Here is a 20,769-nt window from a genome sequence, read left to right as displayed (position 1 = left end):
GCGTGTACTGTTGTGGTTGTGTATATTTGTTATATTGTTAGCAGTATGTTTAGGGTGGCATAAGACTGAAGGGATATTTTTTTAAAACTTATTTTTCATCCCATTATTTAATAGCAGATGCACATAGGTGCTCAGAAAGGGGTCATAGGGAAATAGTGAGAAAACATAACTAGAATGATGTGGCCTTTAAAAAAAGAAATTTTGTCCCTAATTGAAGTGCCACAAAAATCTTTGGTAGATTACAGTATATACTGGAGTAGGTAATTTACTTTCTTTGTCCTAATAAGGACTGTTGAGCAAATGCATTTTTTTTATTCTGCTCTCATAATCTCTTGCACTGATTCAAGAATGTAGTTAGAATGCACCCACAAATATGTCTAACTAGCCGCAGAAAATGTTTGGCTTTTGAGAGGGGAAATATTTTAATGGCAAAAATAATGTTTTAAATGCTTAATAATTGCAGAAATTACGTGCTTGGAAAGAAAGTCATCATGATATTTAAATTAGGAAAAATTGTGAAAAGACCGTACCAAGTTTATGAACTTTTGCTTGAAAATGAGCTCATGGAGAAAGAGTGGGTTTTATTGAAATAAGTTAGATTTTGAGGAGCACATTTTTTTTTTGAGAGGAAGATCCTAAATACATGTATGTATATTAAAAGTACTTGATATTCTGTGTGAGGGCTTTGCAATTATTGTTTCTGTAGATTCCTGTTTACAGTATTTTTAAAAAGTGCTGTTTTTCTCTGTTAAACTTTTGAGGCTTGTGTCATAGTTCTGACTAGAGAGTGATATTGTGGAAAAAATTGTCACAAAAGAGAAACAATTTTATCATTTGGATAGGCCGAGACTTCTAATAAGCTGCTACTGTCCTACTTACTTCAAAGATAACCACAAAGTGGACAGTTCAGGCAGCAGTGCATGGCTTGGATTTAGAAGAGGTTCTTTCTTTTTTTATGCTACTAATATTGTTCAATAACATTGAATATGTGTAAGATAATAGGCAAATACACGAATTTGAATATTGATAACAATTTTATGTTAAATTAGAACATTGTTTTATAATCATAGTTTCACTGTGCATCTGCTTGTTTTTACTTGGAAACACTTCAGTCTTACTGGGGTAATTCAAATGGTATGCTTAAATCTAGAGTTTGTTTCTTCTTGCTTTGCAGTCGTTTGCTCTTAAGTCTAGTCCCTTTTTCACTCCTAACTGTTGATTCATTAGCAGCCTTGATTAATGAGCTTTTATTGGGGGAAGAAAATCTCTACCCACTAAAAAGAACAGGATTGGGAAGCCAATGCTTTTTGATAAGCTTGTGGCTGCACACATGTCTTTAATAATTGAATTGTAAAGCATGTTGTGATGAAATATTTGCTGTAGGCATTGCAAAAGGCCTAGTAAGTGTTCCCAATGTTTTGCGATCATCTTGGATAGAGGCTTTTTAATGCCAATTGAGTGCATGTTCCCCAGCTTCTCAAAAGTTCTGTAACAAATAAGTTTCTGGAAAAGTTCTGTAATTTGTCAAGCTGCTAAATTCACAGTGAGCACAATGCTTAGGTCCAATGTGAAGGTAGTGTATCAACTTGTATTTACAGGTACTGAAAAACAACATGGAAACAGAGACCATAAATGAGTTTTTACTTGCGAATAGCCAAAATACATGACAGAAACATGAGACTAAAGGTTGTCAGAGTTCTTAGTTTTTTTTAACTTTTTGTAATCCATACACTGCCTAATAGGTGAATTTGACAAGAGTCTGAAATCTTCATTCTTACAGAGTCTTGCAGCTTCTTTTGCAATGTATTTGGAGTGTATTTCATCTTCTGACAATGCTTTATTTAAGGATGTAATTTTGAAGCTGTTTAATTACAGTCAAGAAAATTCCTATTTCATTGTCTTGCTCTCAAGACTTCCACCTGAATAAAGAAAACTACACTGGCTAAAAAGGATCCCCTGTATCTCATCCCTTCCGTGTTCTTGTATTCTTTATTTTGGACATGTTCCAAGATTCTTATATAAGCTCTGGTTTGCATATTTAATCTGAGTTAGCCCCCTTGACTTGCTGATTCATTTCTCCTTGTAGCAATAAACGCTGCCCCAAATCTCCCCCTTCCTAGTTATATTTGACAAGTTCTGGCATGAAGTGCCTGCTCAAACATATCTCAGGTATTTCAGCTGTGAAGGTTAAACTAGTCAGCACGAGATGTATTTTATCTTGGCAGTGCACTTGGGGGACTCGTCGTTCTGCCAGCCTGGTGTTCCCTGTAGTGCAGGGAGGAGGTATGGACAAGCTGTCTCATTAACTGAAATGATTCTCAGACCCATGGGCACTTCAATAGTAACATAGTCTAGACTGCTTTGTTGAATGTTTTTTCGTTTAAGGACTCAGGAGGAATGGTAGTTAGTTTGTCCCTTAAAATGTGTGCACTGCTAAGAGAGTTTAAGCAAGATTAGGTTATCATAGGGTTGACTTGTGTGATGAGCTTGCTGGCTGTCACACGGCCAGAATTGGGTATTGTAAGGAAAACATCCTGTCTCCATAGAGGCAACTTTGTTTAATTCTATGCAAAGACTAGATGTTGAGGAACTCATGCTTGCATTATGTAAGCAGTTCCTGAATCTTATTTGTCAATTTAGTAACTCACAAATAAAAAACTTCTTTAGTAGTGTCATAAATGTGTGGTGGTGTCAGAGAGGAAGTATGCAGAGAATTCTTTTAATGTATTTAAATAGCATGGCACATTCTGGCTTCCTCTTCCCTCTCTCCTTGTCTTCTCCATCTACATTGTTCCATGGAGATAGAATCAAGTGCTAGCTAATGTAGGCAAGTAAACTTCCTTTCGACAGTTGTCTTTGAATGTCAGTGCCTATTTCTTCAGTTAAGGTTTGCTTCTGTGTTATTCACAGACCTCACTGACAATTTCCTCCTTTCCTTTAGTTTCTTGCTTCCCCCCTGTCCCAGGATATTTTTTTCTTATGGATCCAATTGTATACAATATACTACAAAAGTATATTTTCCTCCTAGTGGGAAGAAATGATGGTGAGACAGATATGCCTAATAGAATGCTTTACCTTCAGTGATGCAGTAAGCAACTGTGGGGAGCTGTAATGGATTTGCCATAGTTTGGTTTTCTGCCAAAATATTTTTCTTTATATGAAGAGTTGTAAAAGTTTACAAATTCAATTGCACAGGCTTATATAAAATAGTTTTCTTCCTCTATCATTGCTGTGTCTGGAGGATCATACAGCAATGGTGTGGAGAGCTGTACAGATTGATGTCTTAGAGAATTCCACATCAGGATGAGAAATACTGGATTTCACAAAATAAGACCAGGTAAATTTGCAGCTAGCCAGTCTGCATCAAGTTCAGTCCAAAGAAGCCTTGTACACAGGAAGCAAAAAGAATTAGTTGATTTTGATTTACAGGGAAGGAGTAGCAGGGGAAGTGCTGTGTGTTTTGGAATGCTATATTGCCATGATGATGTTATAGTGCAGATTATGTATCTGTGAAGATTTTTAGCCATCCAAGACAGACAGTCTGTCATTTTTTGTATAAGTGGACAAATGGCATAGTGTTTCTGCAGGTCCGAGTGGTCTTCGGACACTTCTGCTTATAAGCAAATTAGGACAAAGGTGATGATAAGAGTGAGCTAGCTGGCTATACAAGTAGTGTAGAAGGAGTGGGTTTTCCTGTTAAGAAACAGCGGCTTGATTTTAAGGTGAAAAGAGGTGACAGATTTTCCTCAAAAAAAATGACTGGAAGTAAACATCGATTACAGAGGAGAGGCAAGTAGAACATCTATTAAAACGTGCAGAAGGAAAAGTACCCAACTTTTTTCTAATACAAATACTGCTTATGAAGGACTGATGAATAATTCTAGAAATGTTTATAAAGAAAAAAGTGTTGGGTACTCAGTTTGAAGGAAAATAGAAAAAGCTTATGGTTGATCTGCATAGTATCGCTGACCCTTGGTAGAAGGAGTGATGTGTTTGATGGTTAAAATAGCAGCTTGCAATTTAGGAAGGGCAAAGTGAAGGAAAAAGACAGTGCTATTTTGATGAGAACTGAAAAAAAAGTAACATTTATCAATTGGTTTTCTCTGTGGTAAGCCACAGCAGAAATAGCTTGTTACGGACTATCAAATAGCAGTCCCATACAGGATGATTAACTCCTTAAGTACAGGAAACTTAATTTTTGTGTGCAGGTGGTCTTGTACTACTAATACTAAAATGTGCATTTCAAAAGATGATGGATGCAGTATTTTTAGAAGTCATTATAGAAGGATTTGGAGTCACACCTATTATTGAAAGGAGCCCAGTAACCAGTAGTGTATTTAAAACCTCCTTGTTGTTGAGAAAGTATAAATGACTGTGAATTGACTTTGATTGTACGTAATAAATATGAAGTTTAATCAGCAGCATTTATTTGTTCCTTTTTGTAAAGATCAGTTTGAAGCCATTCAGTGAAATCATCTGTATAGAAATTCCTTTTCTACTCAGTTTTAAAGGGAAATCAGTTAAAGGATGTTTTGCTAGATGCTTAGAAAACATTAAATATAAAACCAGCTAATATAGTAGTGAGAAGTGTGCATCTGTTAATTAAATGAAGGGGGGAAAAAAAGCTATAGCAACGAATTGTGGGTTAGAAGCTGACGACTTCAGAAAGTGAAGGATGAAGGGAGTCTGCCTAAGATACCTAGGATGCTAATGTTAGGACCACTTAAGTGAGTGAGAATGAGATAAAATATACTAACCTTTTATTTTTTATAAATTTAACAGATATGTTTAATTTGCTTGGCAAAATAGGAGACTTTTGTAATTGAGAAAGTTGAGAAGAACTTGATGATCAAACTCATTTGTTGGTAGGCTTATTCAACTGACAAATGGTTCACATTTTAAATTTTTTGATCAGTCAGAAAATTGTTTGATTGTAATCCTGTAACTAATTAGATTCAATGTGGTTTTAAGGTAGAGGATTCATATTTTCCCCAAAATATAATGTAAAATGATGTTTTACTCTTGTGCTCCCTTTCTCTCCCCCTTGAGCTAGTTGCGTAAGTGAGAAAGGAGCCCTGCTTATCTTTTGCATTTAAGGGCTGCTGTTTGAGGATACAAAACTGCTTGATTTGACCTTTGGCTAGATGGAGAAGCCTCTCTGGACTTTTTTGCTATTACTAAGCCATGTAAAATTCAACCAAGAGAATGTTCTTGCTCATTTTAGATGTTTATATGGTTGCTGCTTCAATCCTTCCTTACCTTTAGTGCTAAAGTTCAGACTTCAAGTAAAAAGTATTCCTGAGTTATTCTAAATCTCTATTCACAGCTACAAATGTTGTAATTTATTTTGGAGCTGAAATACCTTCCCTTTAATCAAGAGGTAAAACTTTCTGAAAGTTTGGACCTGTTGTAGTAGGTCCTTAGGAGGGCCATGAAAATGACTGGAGGGCTAAAGTACCTCCCCTATGAAGACCGGCTGAGAGAAGAGAAGGCTGGAGAAGAGAAGGCTCCAGAGAGACCCTGTAGCACCTTTCAGTACCTGTAGGGAGCCTACAAGAAAGATGGAGAGGGACTTTTTGCAAGAGTGTGTAGTGATAAGACAAAGGGGAGTGGCTTTAAACTGAAAGAGAGTAGGTTTAAATTGGCTTTTGGAAAGAAATTCTCTACTGTGAGGCACTGGAGCAGGTTGCCCAGAAGAGCTGGGAATGCACCATCCCAGGCTAAATCAGGCTTTGAGCAACCTGATCTAGTGGAAAGTGCCCCTGCCTGGGGCAAAAGGGTTGGAACTAATGATCTTTAAGGTCCCTTCCAACACCAGCCATTCTATGATTCTATGAAAGCACGAAGGTAGTTTTTATAGCTGTAGCTGAGATAATTGGAGCACAAGGGGAAAAACCCCCACATTCTTTCAGATACCAAGGAAATTGCTTGACTGCTGCTTTTCAAGGTGGAATTGTGGGTTCATTCTTCTCCCTTAATGAAAAAATCAGGACTCAAAATATTTGTTCTGTTGGATTTTACAGTTTTTGTTAAACTTCATTTATATTTTTGCTTACTATGATTTGGGACAATAAAGAAACAGACAAGGTAGATATGTCTGCTTTAAATTTTCTTCTTGGAAAGTCTAAATGTTTGTACCAGCATAACTGCATTATTTGGTTTTTATGCATGTATTTGTATAAGTGTAGCATATGTAGTGTATTTTCATACAGGATGGGTAAAATAAATTATTTTCCAAAGCATTATGATTACCCTTTGTGTAACTTAAAGGAGTTTCAGTAAGCAAACTGGAATTGCCTCTTATGTTTCAACACAAGTGTAGGATACACAACAGGTTGATTGTCCTTCAGAACAGATTAGGGTGACTTAGCTCAGTAGAGGAGCACATGATGTGGAGGATGGTGATAGTAAACACTGTTTAGCTTGATAAGCAGTAGTATTTGCACAACAGCAGCCTTGTAGCTGTCAGGATTTTATTTTTAAGCATTGTTGTGAAGCCAAGAGACAAGGAAAATATGAAGGATCACACAGTGAATTAATTTTATATATCTATGTGGGAATGCTGTCCATAGTTTCTCTGAAGAACTGATGAAGCTAGATAGATGGTGATCGAAGCTAACTTTATTGACTGAGGAGTCTCCCTTTTGATTTTGAATGAGAAAATAGTTTGAAAAATAGGTGAAAATAAGCTGCTTATATCTTCAAAAGAAAAGAAACAAATTAGGAATATTTACCAGCAATACAGGCAAGCAGTGTCCTAGAAATAATTTTTGTAATAAGTACAAGTTTGTGGGGTTAAGGTTTTGTTTTGGGTGCTTGGGGCTGGGGACAAATGTGACTACAGGAATTCAAAGGAAGGAGAAGCAAGGAGAGTTGTGGGTCAAAGTAATGATTTCCAGAAGTAATCAATGCATGTGATAAAAACATTGTTGCTGCTGGTTGAGATTGTGTTCTGGTTTTATATGCATTGAATTTAAGTAGGCAGTCCCCAGATGTGCATGTCATCTGGAACATTCCTGTGAGATGGAAGCATGTCAGGGACAGTAGTATTAGAACGGCAAGGGAAGCAACTTGGGGTATGAAAAAACCACGTTGAAACAGAGGAAACAGCAGAAGAGTGGAGGGGAGTAGGGTGACCAACAGCGGAAGAAATCACAATGGAAAGATGAGGAGACAAGAGAGGTGACTCTTCAGAGGCTCTCACCATTATTGAGGACTTTTTCACTTTGTCACAGGAAGGATCACCTGTAGAGCAGTACTAGGTCTCTGAGAAGTCTTGGACTGATAGGAGATGTTAGCAATCCAACCAAACTTTTCTTTTCCCTTTTTTATATTTTGATATTGCCCTTTTCCTTATTTTCCTTTTTATTCCCATACTTCTGAAAGAGTCAAATTTTTTGATTGAGGGTCAAGGCTCCTCTTTTTAAGTTTCCCTCATTTTCCAGCGTGCAAACTGTAATTTGCATCACATGCATTTAAAGCAAACAGTAACCAGAGAAGATAAAGACTTGATATCTGTACGGTGTGATTACCCAGGCATTTTTACATCTAGCAAGATTTAAGTTTAAGGCTCATTAGTCTTAAACTAGTGAGTGGGTGTTAAGCTCTGTCTCTCAGTATTTACTATTTCAGATATAGGTGCTGGCCTGTCAGTCTAATCAAAGCTGTTGAAAATTTTTCTTTTTAAATAAGGTTCTAATAACACTACTGCTGTCTAATTGCTAATGCTCATTCTGGTCTCTGTTATAATGTGTCATACTGTTAGCGTTTATTCTCAGCCCAGTCTCTTATGGTTGTGAACACCGGAAAAGATTAACTTCGCATGCATTACTTTCTGGATTTCTATAATTTTATGGGAAGACTGGACTATGTGCATTGTCATAGAGCGCATATATTAAAACTGTTGAATTATTTTATCAATCATTTTAAGTCTGTCTAAATAGTAATCCCTTAATGGTATTAAAATGAATGCTGGTATCTGGAATGAAATGAGTACATTAATCTCACTACTGATCTTAACTACTGAGATTTTTTCCATACTAGAAAATATTCTAGTACTTTTTCAACTGTTAACAAAGGTGACTGACATGTTAGAAATCAACCTGTTGGAAAGGGTTGATTTTATTCTCTTTTTTATTTACTGTGTCTTATTGCTAGAAAGAATATTGCATAGAGGTGTCAGATCTAACACAGGTTTTTTCCTATAAATTGAAATCCAGTAATCTGCAGATAAACAAGTGACTTGCTTTATTGCTATGAAAGCTTTAAATACTAACTTAATTGATTTTCCCAGATCTTGTACTAGCTTGTTGGAGAAGGTCTGGAAGATCCAGAAAAAAATTAATTTTAGTTTAAACAGATGTTGTTTTTAAAGCTCATATCTGATTGTTTTTATCTTTACTCAGAAGTCAGAATGGAACAGTATCTAGAAACCCGAAACCCCTAAGAAACTCCATTCTTTGGCTATCAGATCTAATACTGCAATTCAGTTATTACTGAGAGGCATTTTGAACTGTAATGGGCAACTACAGTAAAAAGGATTTTGGAAGATGTATGGGTATAATCTTCAAAATGCATTTTAGGGCATGTAGTTTGGTAGGGCTCCTATCAGTATATGAAGGGCATATTCCTCCAGGCAGTATATTTTTACAAGACAACCCTGCAAAGAATGAGAAATAGGGAATGAGGAGAAACCTACTGATTTCCAGACTACACACAAACAGCTGTTTCTGTATGTTATGCTGTGTTGGTTTAAAGTAAATTTAATAAAAAAAGGGTAAGAATTGAGACAAAACAACCCTCACTGCAATCTCATTATTGGAGGGAATATAACAAACTCATATCCTGCTCCTTTCCAGTGTATGCCATCCACACATGATTTTTAAGTAACAATTGTGGTTTTGTTTTTTTCAGATTGAGAAGCTATGTCCGCATTCGTTTCTTCAAGTTCTATCAGCAGAGGGATTTTTTTTTTAGACAGGAACAACTAGGACTGTTTTCCAATCTGTTGAATTCAGCATATTAATTTCCTTAAATTTTCTTGTGAGTTGGGGATTAATTACCTTGCAGCTCTGCAATTTCAAATGACAGCAATTTTTTATTACCTTAATGAGCTGTTTCCCTTTTAGTTCAGGTAGCTTATGGGTCTGGACTGTTTTGTGTGTTAGAGGAGGATTGTTACCCTGTTACATAGCTAAAATCCAGGGGGATTCTATAGATTCTTTTCAATGGTGAAAAACAAATCGCCTCTAATAGTATTTGCAGAATATAAATTTGCTGCAACAAAGGGGCTGGGTAGCTTTAAGTTATATGGTAAAAAGTGACAATTGTGCTCCATCATTGATTCACAGGCAGGTAGGGAGATCTGACGGCAAGCCAAGGCTTAGTGTTTAGAAATTGGCTCAAATCGTGAGATTAAGCAGTAGCATTAGCCTTTTCGAGAGTAATGTGATAATGTCACAGAGTTACAGATCATACCTCCATGACAGATGGTGCATGCCTGTGTGAAGTGTAGTAGGGTAAAAATACTTTTCGGTTTGATGTTTTATATGTTTAGTCACAATCAGTAGCTGCTGTAGTTAGTTTAAAATTTAATATCAATTCAAACAGGAAACATCAGCTTCCAGGAAGACACCTGTTCAATTGTCCAGAGCTTACAAAAAAAGTTCTAATACTGGACATTTGCTTTCAGGATATATCTCTACTTCAGATCAGTGTATTTTTAAAAATTCATATCTCTGCTTCTATATTGTTGCTGCTTGACTATATAATTTCTGTTTTCAATATAGAAGTATATTATTCCTCCTGGTGTCTTTGTTACTGTTTATAGACAGCACTGACATTCAAGTTGGTGTGTGCAGTATTTGACAGTTGAAGCTGTAACAAGTATCTGATGGTTGTTTTTTTATTTAAACCCACTCAGACAAAGCAGTAACACAAATATTTTTGTTTCACTTTGCGTGTTAAGAGCGCAGCTGAAGTTAGTTTCCTTCGTGGCTATGAATATTTAGCAATTTTGCAAGCATGTTGTCAGATTGCTAATTGTATTTGTAATCAAACTGGCCAGTGATGTCTCCTAATTCAATTTTGTAAAGTAGGGAGGAACAAAATAAATGCAGAAGGAAGTAAAAGGTTCATAATAGCAATTGTTAATTGGAAAGTTATGTCTGTACACATGTGTGTGGGGGGGAAATGACATCTAAAAATAGCTTTAAGTGTTGCTTAACTAGCACTGCTCACCTCTGCCCTGAAAGGAAAGAGAACTCAGGAATTTACATACCCTAACAATGACTTGGCTGGTGTGAGATCTATAATTAAGTATACAATTATAGCAACTGTTTGCTGTTAGTTTCTTCTCTTTTTGAAACAATTTAAATTTGAAATCTCCATTATGCTATAAAGTTACGTTTCTAAACGATGTGAAAAGTAAACGATTTATCCAATTCCTATTATCAATTTCATAACATATTAAGACAACTTAGGTCTTACTAGTTCCAAGAATTTTGTACATAATTTGATAAATTCAAGTATAAAGCCTTAGCTGTTTAACAGTTCAAACTGTGTTGTAGAATCTCCTGGACCAGCCAGTAGTGATAAAAGGCCACAGGCACAAGATGAATTCAAACATTTGATGCCACAAACATTCACAGAATTGGTAAAATTTGTAGTCTGAATTCTGTCATGTCCGCCTGTATTTTGATAGTTTAAAACAGCTCTAGGGTTCGGTTTTGTGCATAAGCTGTGTCATAACTAGTAGAGTATCTGCCTGATATGGGAGGTGTGTCGAAAGTATATCTGGCTGCCCAGGTTTTAAATGGAGAGAAATATATCATCTTTATTTGTCTTACTATTGGGGTGTAAATAGAAGGTTGTTCATCTGGAGTGCTAGAAACCTGTACTTAAATGTTGTCCAAGAGGACTTGAACCTTAGGTCATTTGTCTGTCAGGACAGGAATGCGCAGTCTGTGACAATCTGGGGTTCATTCTAGGAGTTATTCTAGGATTTATCTGATTAAGTTTCACATGTTATTGGAGAATTGATTATTCAGGTTTTTATTCCCTGTGCTTTCTCCTTCTCTCATGCTTGGTCATACTTGCTTTAGTATCTAGATCACTTACTTTTTCCTCATACTAAGTAGTGAATGTGTTGTCTTAGTGAGTCAGCACCTACTTAATGCAATATTTAGACAAGTGCTATTTGCACACAGAAGTGTGGGTGTTGGCTGCCACCAGCATTTTATACATGTCCATGGTCTCTATAAGTCTTGGTGCGGTATTTCTGAAGTACTGCACAAATAAAATCAGGTATGTCCCTCCCTAGAGTATTTCAATATCTAATAAAAGATGTGGGTATGATGAAGTGGGGGAAGAAAAAGAGTTTATCTGGTGAATGGCAGTAGGCAAAAAGAAATAAGGATCATGATAATAGCATAATACAAGTTAACCACCTACTGAATTTAGATCAAGTACGTCTTTTCTAGAAACAGTCATGTACGTTCTGGTGTTGTTTAGTGTGTGTGTATGACTGAGTTTTGTGGTTTCAGTAATAAATATTACTACTGATTCAATTGTATATTCTGTCTCTTACATATTATTCTCTTAGTCGCTTGTTTTCCAAATTTTCCACATTCCTCATCTTTCCCATTATCAGTGTCTCTTGTTCTGCAGTGAAAGGAGGCTGAGTTTTTACCACATTTGCTGTGTTTAACAGTAATAGGACTGAAAAAGCTTTGGCCTTTTGGAGTGGTCACTGCTTAGGATCCATGTGCTGATGGGAAACTAAAGAGTGAAGGGGGGAAAGGGTGAAAAGGAACAGGGCTACATAGGAGCAAAGGGTGGGAGCACCAGATCTAAATAGTTTTCTCTTGGATTTGCAGTCTCTCTTGTTATCCTCAGTGTTCATGTCACATTGTTTGTGGTGCTAATTGGCCTCCTGATGTGACATAGGTATGTTCAGTTCCCTCAAAAGTTAATGTCAGTTCTGTTGTAGCAGTGGAAATCTTTGAAATGGCTGAACCTTATGTGAAAGTTGTTGTAACCTGAAAAAAACCAAACTTTTTTTCTCCTTTTTAATTCCTATATTGAATCAAGTTGGATTCTTTCTGTTCCCACTAACAACAAAGCTTCCTCAGGGTTAACTATACCTCAGTGTGTAGCTTGGCACAGCTGCTCACTTTTACTCAGTGAGTTAGCACAACTGCCACTTAGAGACAAAAGGTTTGTTAAAGAGTTGTGACAGTGCATGGGGTACACTGTTGCTATTCTGAAATGTGTTGGTTTTGTCCCTAAGAATGATCTGTGAGGCTAAGATAAGTAATCTACAAAATGATCTCAGATAGTTTTCTGTTGCGATGATTTATTTCTTTTTTTTTAAGTTCAGGTACTGCTGTATTTTATGCTTCAAAGACCAGAATCAAGTTGTTAAGAAGAAATCACTAAACTTGTTTATTTTGTTAAAAATCTGTATATTAAATAAGTACAGTGTTTAAGGATGCTATGAATATTAATGTTTTAAAGCCTTCGTAAAATTCTTACTTTTTAGCGTTAAGTTCGGAGTAGAAAACCAGTGTTATTCTGTGTTTTCATTTCTGTCTTGGTTTCTGGTTATTTGAGCTAATGTGATGGCATCGAGTAGCAGAAACAGTAAACATCACTAGCGCCTTAAGCAGAATGATTAGGAGCAGCATACAGCAACGTTTTAATCACCCTCGCATTTACCGTTCTGGAAAACAACCTTGGTTTATAGATTTTAATAAATTTTAAGTCTGTGAACCCCAACTGTACTTTCCTGTAAAGCAGAATATATTGATATAAGTCATCTTCATTCTAGAAAGAGATTTGCCTGATACCTTTTTTTTAATGTGAACAGGAGCATTTTATATTATGCATTCATGAATGATTGAATCAATATGTGATTATTCAGTTGCTTTAGTAAGACTTGGAAAACAACTACCTAAGATAGTTAATTACATTGACTAGACAATTTTGCTAGAGTGGAAGCACAGAAACATGTGTCTCCACGGTTAACAAAAAACACTAAGTCTCAGCTTTCTCCCCTGGAAATGTTTCCAAATAATCCGACTGATGTGCTTCCTTTTGTACAACCTGACATTGACCTTAACTCAAAAGTAAAGTTTGACTTTGTAGCATCTGATGTTGCAGTTTGCTCTGATGTGGTGGTGGTGTTGGTGGTGGGTTGGCCCACATGATCTGGAGAGGTGCCTAACAACCTCCATCTGCAGTTCTCAGTGCTTGGGGAAAGGAGGTAAAATAGTGCTACATCTTACTGCTTCTCTGGAGAATATGGGGTTTAAAGGCAAATAAAAGTCACAATGTGAGTCTTACCTGCAGCAGCTATGCCTTCTGAAGGTGTTGTAGATCTAACTGTTTATGCTTAATTGTTATTTGTTGTTTGGTATTTTGTTCTTTGTATTAGAATATATAAAATAACTTTTCAGAGCATGTGCTGAGGCTTATGCTTCAGGAGACAGGCATCTCGATTCGTAAATGATTCCTTGCAGTTTGATGAGATCTGAAACTTCTCCAATCTGGTGCACGTGCATTAGAGCAGTTTTTCACTGGTGAGATCAAATGCAGACATACTGGTCATTTCTGCACTATTATAAAAGGGAGTTTTGAACCTCAGACAATTTCCGTAAGTCTAGGTATGTTTGTTTTGTTGCAAAACCACTATTTGCACTCAGAGCACTTAGAGAAGGTTTTTGTAGCTACATCCACAGAGGTGAAAATGCCGCCTTTAAAAAAATTGAGGTCACAGGTGCAGTCTTCATTTATGCCTTGGAGACCCTTTTTTTGACCAGCTTCCCCAAAGGAAAGCAGTCAACCACAAAATTCAGCAGCTCTGATTTATCTATGTGTGCACAGGTATGAATGTGTTTCCTTAACTCTTCTGCAAAAGTGCTGTTGTGATATTGTAAATAACAGAATTTCACTTTGTTGCACTCTAGGCAGTCCATTAAGTTTTAAGTTAATTAAAAAGACCTTTAATGGAACTGTAGATAATCTGGCAGAACAGTGAAACTCTTAATATTAAAATATAATTAATGTAACAAGTTACCCAGTCCAGGGACCTATCTTAGTGCCTTTTCCATTCCCTATGTTGATAAGCATACCCAAAGCCCTTGGCAGAACACTTTTGAACTGCATGTCCTCTGCAGTATACCAGGAGGTTATTTTGGGGCATTCTGGAAGCAAAAGTGAACCTTTGTGTGCTTGCTTAGAATGTGCCATCAGCTGTCCTCTTCCTGCATTAAAGGATTCTGGTTGTCAGCTGCTGTGACAGCATTGGTACTAGGAGGTAACAAATCCTCAAGTAGGTCAGTCTCACGCTGCTTGAGGTAATGTTTCGTTATTAACATCTTAGACTTGACCACCCAAAATCAGTAGAAAGATAGTTCTGCTCCCTGAAACTTGTTAGATTTTTGTCAGTGAGACAGTTCGTTGTTTCTTTGCTTCACTCTAAATGTCTGTCTTTGGTTCAGATACTGAAACAACAAAATGCGGTTAGACAGGAGGGACAGCATCTGCTTCCAGGAAAAGGAAGATGGATTTGTTTTTGAGAATGGTCTCTAAATCCTTTGTCTCCCTGTTTTTTCTCTCTTACCCCTCTTTATTCCCCAGTCTGGGAATCTGAGATGAACTAAGCTGTCTGTGGTCTGCAGGCCTTCTACTTTGTGCAAAATATGTTTAATTCCAAAAGGTATGCTGTCTAGAGATAAATATTTTCTCAGCTGTGTTTATCTTTTGTTTCCTCAACCAAAATCATATGTTGTTTTGTTTGTTCAAATTATCTCACTGTAAGGCACATATTTCCCACCAATGTGGCAGGTTGTGATTGAATTGGAATCTTGCCAGTAACCATTGACAGTAAAACTTATTTATTATCATTGTGTATGAAATGATTATGCACATCTGCATGTACTCCCCTGATCCTTTGGCAGGCAAAATCTTCTTGATCAAGTACAGTGATACTGATGGTGCATACAGTTGCTCTTCCTCAGTCTGCTTTGGAACCCCTCATCTTCCTCATCCCCATTTCAAAAGGCAAAAAACCAACTATCTCCTTGCCCTAAAATTGTTCTTGGTTTACAAGACAGATTTTAGTGGTTCAGTATGGGATCTGTTTCTGCTTAATGTGAGTCTCTGCTATGGATAATTTTGATCAATCTAAAGTCTTTTTATCTAAATGTACTTTTCTGCTGAATATGAATGGATGTTTAAGGACAAGCACAGATAATCTGGATTCTGCAGTACTCTCCTGGAGTTATTTAAATAAGTATTTTGCTGGTTTTACTGTTTTCAGTATTTAATATGGAGGATGGTTATCAAGAGGTGAAGGCTGCCTGAAATGTCTCTGAAGCAAGCAATTTTTAAGATACGTATTTCCAGCCCTTCCTGTAATGAAGAGCATGTTGTGATTTACCCCCTCTCCCTCTCTCTTTTTGTTTGGTTTGGTTTCCTTAAACAGTTTGGAGAAGGTAAAAACTGCTTGGGCCTCATTTGTTGTACTGAAGTATAACGCTACATCCTGATCTGTTGTGTGAAAGTTTGCTACGAGTGTTCTGGGTACATCAGTATTCTTTCAAAAGCAGTTGAAAGAATTCTGAGGATTGCAGTGAACTGTAACCCCATTGTAGAAGGCAGCTGCATTTGTCAGACATGATTTCCCCATGAAGCCATGCTGGATGTCACAAATCACCTCCTTATTTTCTGTGTGCCTTAGCAGAGGTTTCAGGAGGATCTGCTCAATGGTCTTTATGGGCAGTGAGGTGAGACTAACTGACTTGTAAGTTCCATGGGTGTTTATTTCCCTTTTTAAAAATGGTGGTTATGTGTCCTTTTCCCAGTCGTAGGATGTCCACAACTTCTCAAGTATGATTAGATAGTGGCTTATCTACTTCCTTTGTCAGTTCCTTCAGGATCCGTAGATGTACCTCATCAGGTCCCATACACTTGTGAATCTTCAGGTTACTTAGATGTTTCAAACCAGATCTTCTCCTACAGCAGATAGATAGTTCTTCATTCTTCTGGTCCCTGCCTTTACCTTCTGCAGCTCAGGTGAGGTGGCTGGAGAACTTGCTGGTGAAGACTGAGACAAAAAAGTAATTGAGTACTTTTGGCCTTTTCCACTTCCCAGGTAACCATTTCTCCCATTTCCTTTGGAGAGACCCACATTTTCACAGTCTTCCTTTTATCACCCATGTGCCTATAGAAATAATAGAAATCATGGTCTGGAAGGGACCTTAAAGATCATCACGTTCACACCCTCCTTCTGTGGACACTTCCAAGGATGGGGCATCCACAACTTCTCTGGGTAATGTATTCCAGTGCCTCATCACCCTCATAGTAAAGAATGTCTTGTACTGGACACAATACTCCTGGTGGGGTGTTACAAGGGCAGGGGAAGGGGGCAGAATCACCTCCCTCTGCTGCTCTTTTGATGTAGACCACGATACAGTTGGCTTTCCTGGCTGTGAACGCACACTGTTGTCTAGCTTTTCACCCAGAAGAACCCTCAAGTCCTTCTCAACACAGCTGCTCTCACTGAGTTCGCCTCCCAGTCTCTGTTCACGTCTGGGATTGCCCCGACCCAGGTGCAGCACCTTGCATTTGGCCTTGTTGAACTTTGAGGTTCTTATGGACCCTTTTCTGAAGCTTTTCCAGTTCCCTCTGGATGGTAAAGAAGCCATCTTATGGAAACTTTTCTTGTTGCCCTTGATGCCCCTGGCCAGATTTAATTTTACCAGTGCTTTAGCTTTCCTGACCTGATCCCTGGCTGCTCAGACAATCTTCTTCTATTTCTCTTAGGCTATCTGTCCTCCGTAAGCTGAAGCCAGTGGTAAGTTGGAAGTGAAATACTTTAGTGGAATGAGAAATACTTGCTCACTTAGTTGTGGGCAACCCCTGGAGTATAGTGATTGGATCAGCTCCTCTGGGGCAGACTGGCAATCCATCTGGCAAGCATTTTCTAGTAGCATTTGGGTTATACTTAGGAAAGAGTAAGAACAGGATGGACACATACGATAATTCCCTCAAGTACCCTCCCCATAAAACTGAGTGCTAGGGCTTTTTGGTTAGAGGAACATATTGAGGCTCAGTCTGATGTGATTGATATCATGCCCTAGAGCATGGTTAAATAAGATTTCATAAGGTGTTTTTACCTTGAGGGTAACTTTTAGTCATCTAAAGCACCTGTTACCACTTCTGCAAAACAACTAGAAAAGTGGTATTCTGAACTAGCTGAGGTCTTTGTGATGTTGCACCCTTAAGGGAAAGGGAGCACCCAAGATTTGTAGAATTCATTGGTTGAAAGGAATGAGAAGTCAGATGATCCACAAAAGCATGTGAAGTTTCATTACTAATTACACACTTGGCTTGGAAATAGGTATGTTAGTACCCTGGCCTCTTATATAAGCACATGGCAGTGGATTTTGGATAAAGGGGTAGGGTTTAAGGGAAGACAGAGGGAGAGATATGCATTAAAGACAAAAAGGAAAGAAAGAGAAGGAGGAAGGAAAGAAAGAGATTACCAGTCCTGGCTGCAGCATCAGTCCAGCTGATGACATGTCCTGAGGCCACTGCCTGGGCTTAGATCAGGTTACCTATTAATAGATAAGCTTTCCTTGCCCTGGAGGTAAGTGTCACACTTTCTATGCAAATTAATTACCACTCACAGTCCATTCCTCCAGGCCTTTCTGGAAATGGGTCAGAGGGCTTTGGGCATCTTTGGTGGTCTTATTCCCCCCATATAGTCCATGCCTGCTTCTCCACCTCATTTCTGTGTTTGCTGTACTGAGTTGTACCTACCTCCAAGAGGTAGAGAAAAGACCTTTGTCCCAGAAAAGTGCTGTCCTACCTCCTTATGGCCCCTGGTCCAGTCACATCTTGTTCTTTCTCACAGGGTGTCACTGCCAACAGTCCTTGGCTGTTGTTACCTGCAGTCCTTGGTTGGTGCCACAGACACCCTGCTATTGGTGTTTGAGAAAAACACATTAGTCCCTTGTCTTCTAGACTTCTACAGTTCTGGTGCACGGTTACTTTGAGCTCTTCCAAATACCCTGGTTTATTTTCTTAGAGAGTTTGTTGTGCTTTCCTGCAAACTGCCTGGTGATAGGAGTATGTGTAAGCCTTTAAGGTTCCTGCTATTGGAAACTCATCAGTGCTTGCAGTTGTAGTTACAGCACTTTCTTAGCTGTCATCTTTTGATAGAGGGTTAAGGTTGTGTGACTCAATGTCACAGTTTCAACTGACATTATGGAAACATCAATTGCACAGAGTTCGTTGCTTTTGTTTGATTTTGTTACTGATGTCTTTTGTTCAGAGACTTGTGTAGCTGCTAAATCTCTAAAGCAGAATGACCTGAAATGTCCAGGTAGTATTGTGTATTCCTCCCCTCATGCACACACTTGCTCTATTGTTGCCTCTGGATGTTTGAGATTGGATGAGTTCCTTCTGCTTGGGTTGGAAGTCTGCGAACAGTTCAAATGGTAATGGCTCCCTATCACTGGATTTTATTCTTTTAGGCATTTCAACAGAGGCAGTGTAACAGGTGTCAGGAAATGATGCAAGAGTAATCCCTTTTTGTTTATTGTTTTTGTGATGATTATGGGGCTAGCTATTTCTTTGATAATTTTTCTTCTCTGAATGCTTTGCCAGCAGACTCTTGACCTTAGGTCTTTATCTTTCAGAGGCACAATCACCTGACTGTCTTTGTCAGATCCAGCTCTGCACTGTTGTGTTCTCTGGATGAATTCTGCTTATCCTAGCAAAACTATTGCAGACCTGCATTTCTTCTGTTTAGGAGTTTGTGTACAGTGCCTCTGAAATAGCTTTTATAAAGATTAAAGAGTTTTGCAGTAGGATCAAAGTGCTGTGGGAAAGGAAAGAAGCATGCAGCTATGGCAGTTTGACTGACTTTTCTAAGAGCCCAAGTTTCAGAATCTGGTTTGATCCTTGATGTCTTTCTTGATTTTTTAAATTGTCTTGAGTGGTACTGCTCTGCATTTCTGAGGCTGGCTAAACTAACAGAGAATTTTTTTTTTTTTTTCAGTAGGGAACTTGAAGGGCTTGAGGCTTTAATATTACTTTTACCCCTTGCTATCTGCATGTCTTGGATGTCCTTCTGTTGAAAATAAATGAATAGTAGATCTATGCAGTGTAGTGCATTGGAGTTCACTTGTTACGAATGCAGAAGCTGACAACAGTGACTCCCAAATGAGGAATAGGACATGCAATATGCAAAAGTTGATTATAGTGCAATCCTGCTGTGGCAGTCCTGGCTTCTGGGAGTGGGAGTTCATTGTCCTGTTTCTTACCCCAAAACAAGCTTTTCTCCTGGAACAAGTTGATTTTAAATCTCTTTCAGGATCTATTTGTTTTATGGTGGCCTGGTTCTGCTTTTGTTGGAAAGAAGTGAAATACAGTTCTGTTTATAGGCAATCCTTTGAAAGAAGCTACCTGTGATCCCCACAATTTAAATTCTTTTCTAGATAATGAAAATTTGACAGATTATATGCTGCTCGACTTAGCTTCTTATCTGTTCTGCATAACTTCGTGCTCAGTTATATGATCTGTCGGACTACAGTGACATTTAATCCCTCTGAAGATATGTTCTACGTCTGCCTTTGTCAGAGGCAAATTGATCCTTCCCATTGGCCCAACCACTGATTTTGAGTGTTTTCAGTCAAATACATTGGATGCTTTAATTTGTTTTTAATTGTTCTACTTCAGTGAAGTTAGCATCAGAGTTCTCTTATGCCTTATAAAATGTGTTGCAACTTAAAATTCCTAAAGTTAACAATGCAAAAATGTACTCTCTTTATCTTTGCTTAATTTTTGATGTATTTTTTCTTAGAATTCTTCAGAACTGTGTGCAAGAGAAATATCTGTGTGATACTTAATATTTTAATATGTAACTATAAAAGGAGTAAAAATGAAACAACTTTGTAGACAGAATGCTTTAAAAGAAAAGTAGGATAAAAAGCAGTGTTTTATACACCAAAGAATTATCTCCTTTGAAAGTATATATGCAGTTCTGGTGTCTTGGAAGTCTTTCAAGTACTCTGAAATATTCAGGCTATTATTCACACACATGTACAGCTTTTCTTCTAACAAAACCAAAATTCTGAAAGCCAAATAAATATCCAATACAATAAAATATTAGTTTGTTCTTATCTAGTAGTGATAGGGTTGACTAAAATTTGTCCCTTTGTCCTAAACAGAATGTTGACTTTGAAAGCTCAGGGAAGAAGCAGCAGGGAGAAAAAAGTAACACAGTGGTAAGTACATTATTTGTCTTTCCTCTGGACAAACTGCCTAATGATTAAAGTAGAAATCCTCTTACTTATTTGTATTTTGTTATAATTGCCTCCAAAGCACTTGAATTTTATTCTGCATCATCTCTCATGTTACTTTGAAGGCAATTTTTTTAGCTCTGCATATCTGTTGAAAACCCAAGTAAATTACATTTATTTACATGTGTTTGTGTGCATATATGGAAAGGGGAATAGATGGAAAAGGAAAATAATTCTGTTTTGAAGCTCAGTGGCCATTATTAAGTGTCTTGAGAACTTTAGAATACTGGGTTTTGTAATTTCTTTTTTTTTTCAGTTCTTAGAAATGATAAACATTTTTTTTTTGAAAATGTGGATAAAAGGTACTTGAAAAAATGCTTAAAATTTTTGTTGGGTCTCTTAGTGTCCTTTCTGGTTTGCTGCTCTAAAGCCTAGACATGCATCATATCATATAATT

The 20,769-nt window shown here is 37.6% G+C and overlaps 1 protein-coding gene across 9 annotated transcripts in view; it reads left to right on the top strand.

The window, feature by feature from the left end:
• Positions 1-20,769, top strand: part of ERBIN (erbb2 interacting protein) — a 119,734-nt gene that overhangs the window by 21,130 nt on the left and 77,835 nt on the right. For 7 of the 9 annotated variants that reach the window (XR_006016105.1, XM_042028225.1, XM_042028224.1 and 4 more), the window contains exon 3: positions 20,241-20,297. The exons of the other annotated variants lie outside the window; for them this stretch is intronic. The gene's annotated coding sequence lies outside the window, so the exon portion shown is untranslated. The remainder of the gene's footprint in view (positions 1-20,240; positions 20,298-20,769) is intronic. 9 annotated transcript variants of the gene reach the window in all.

This window comes from Corvus kubaryi, unplaced genomic scaffold (assembly GCF_017639235.1).
Source record: "Corvus kubaryi isolate FWS band 111438036 unplaced genomic scaffold, C.kubaryi_AGA036_p1.0 37308, whole genome shotgun sequence".
In the NCBI taxonomy this organism is placed as follows: Eukaryota; Metazoa; Chordata; class Aves; order Passeriformes; family Corvidae; genus Corvus; species Corvus kubaryi.
Note: the sequence above shows the minus strand (reverse complement) of the source record. Positions and strands in the feature narration are given on the sequence as shown.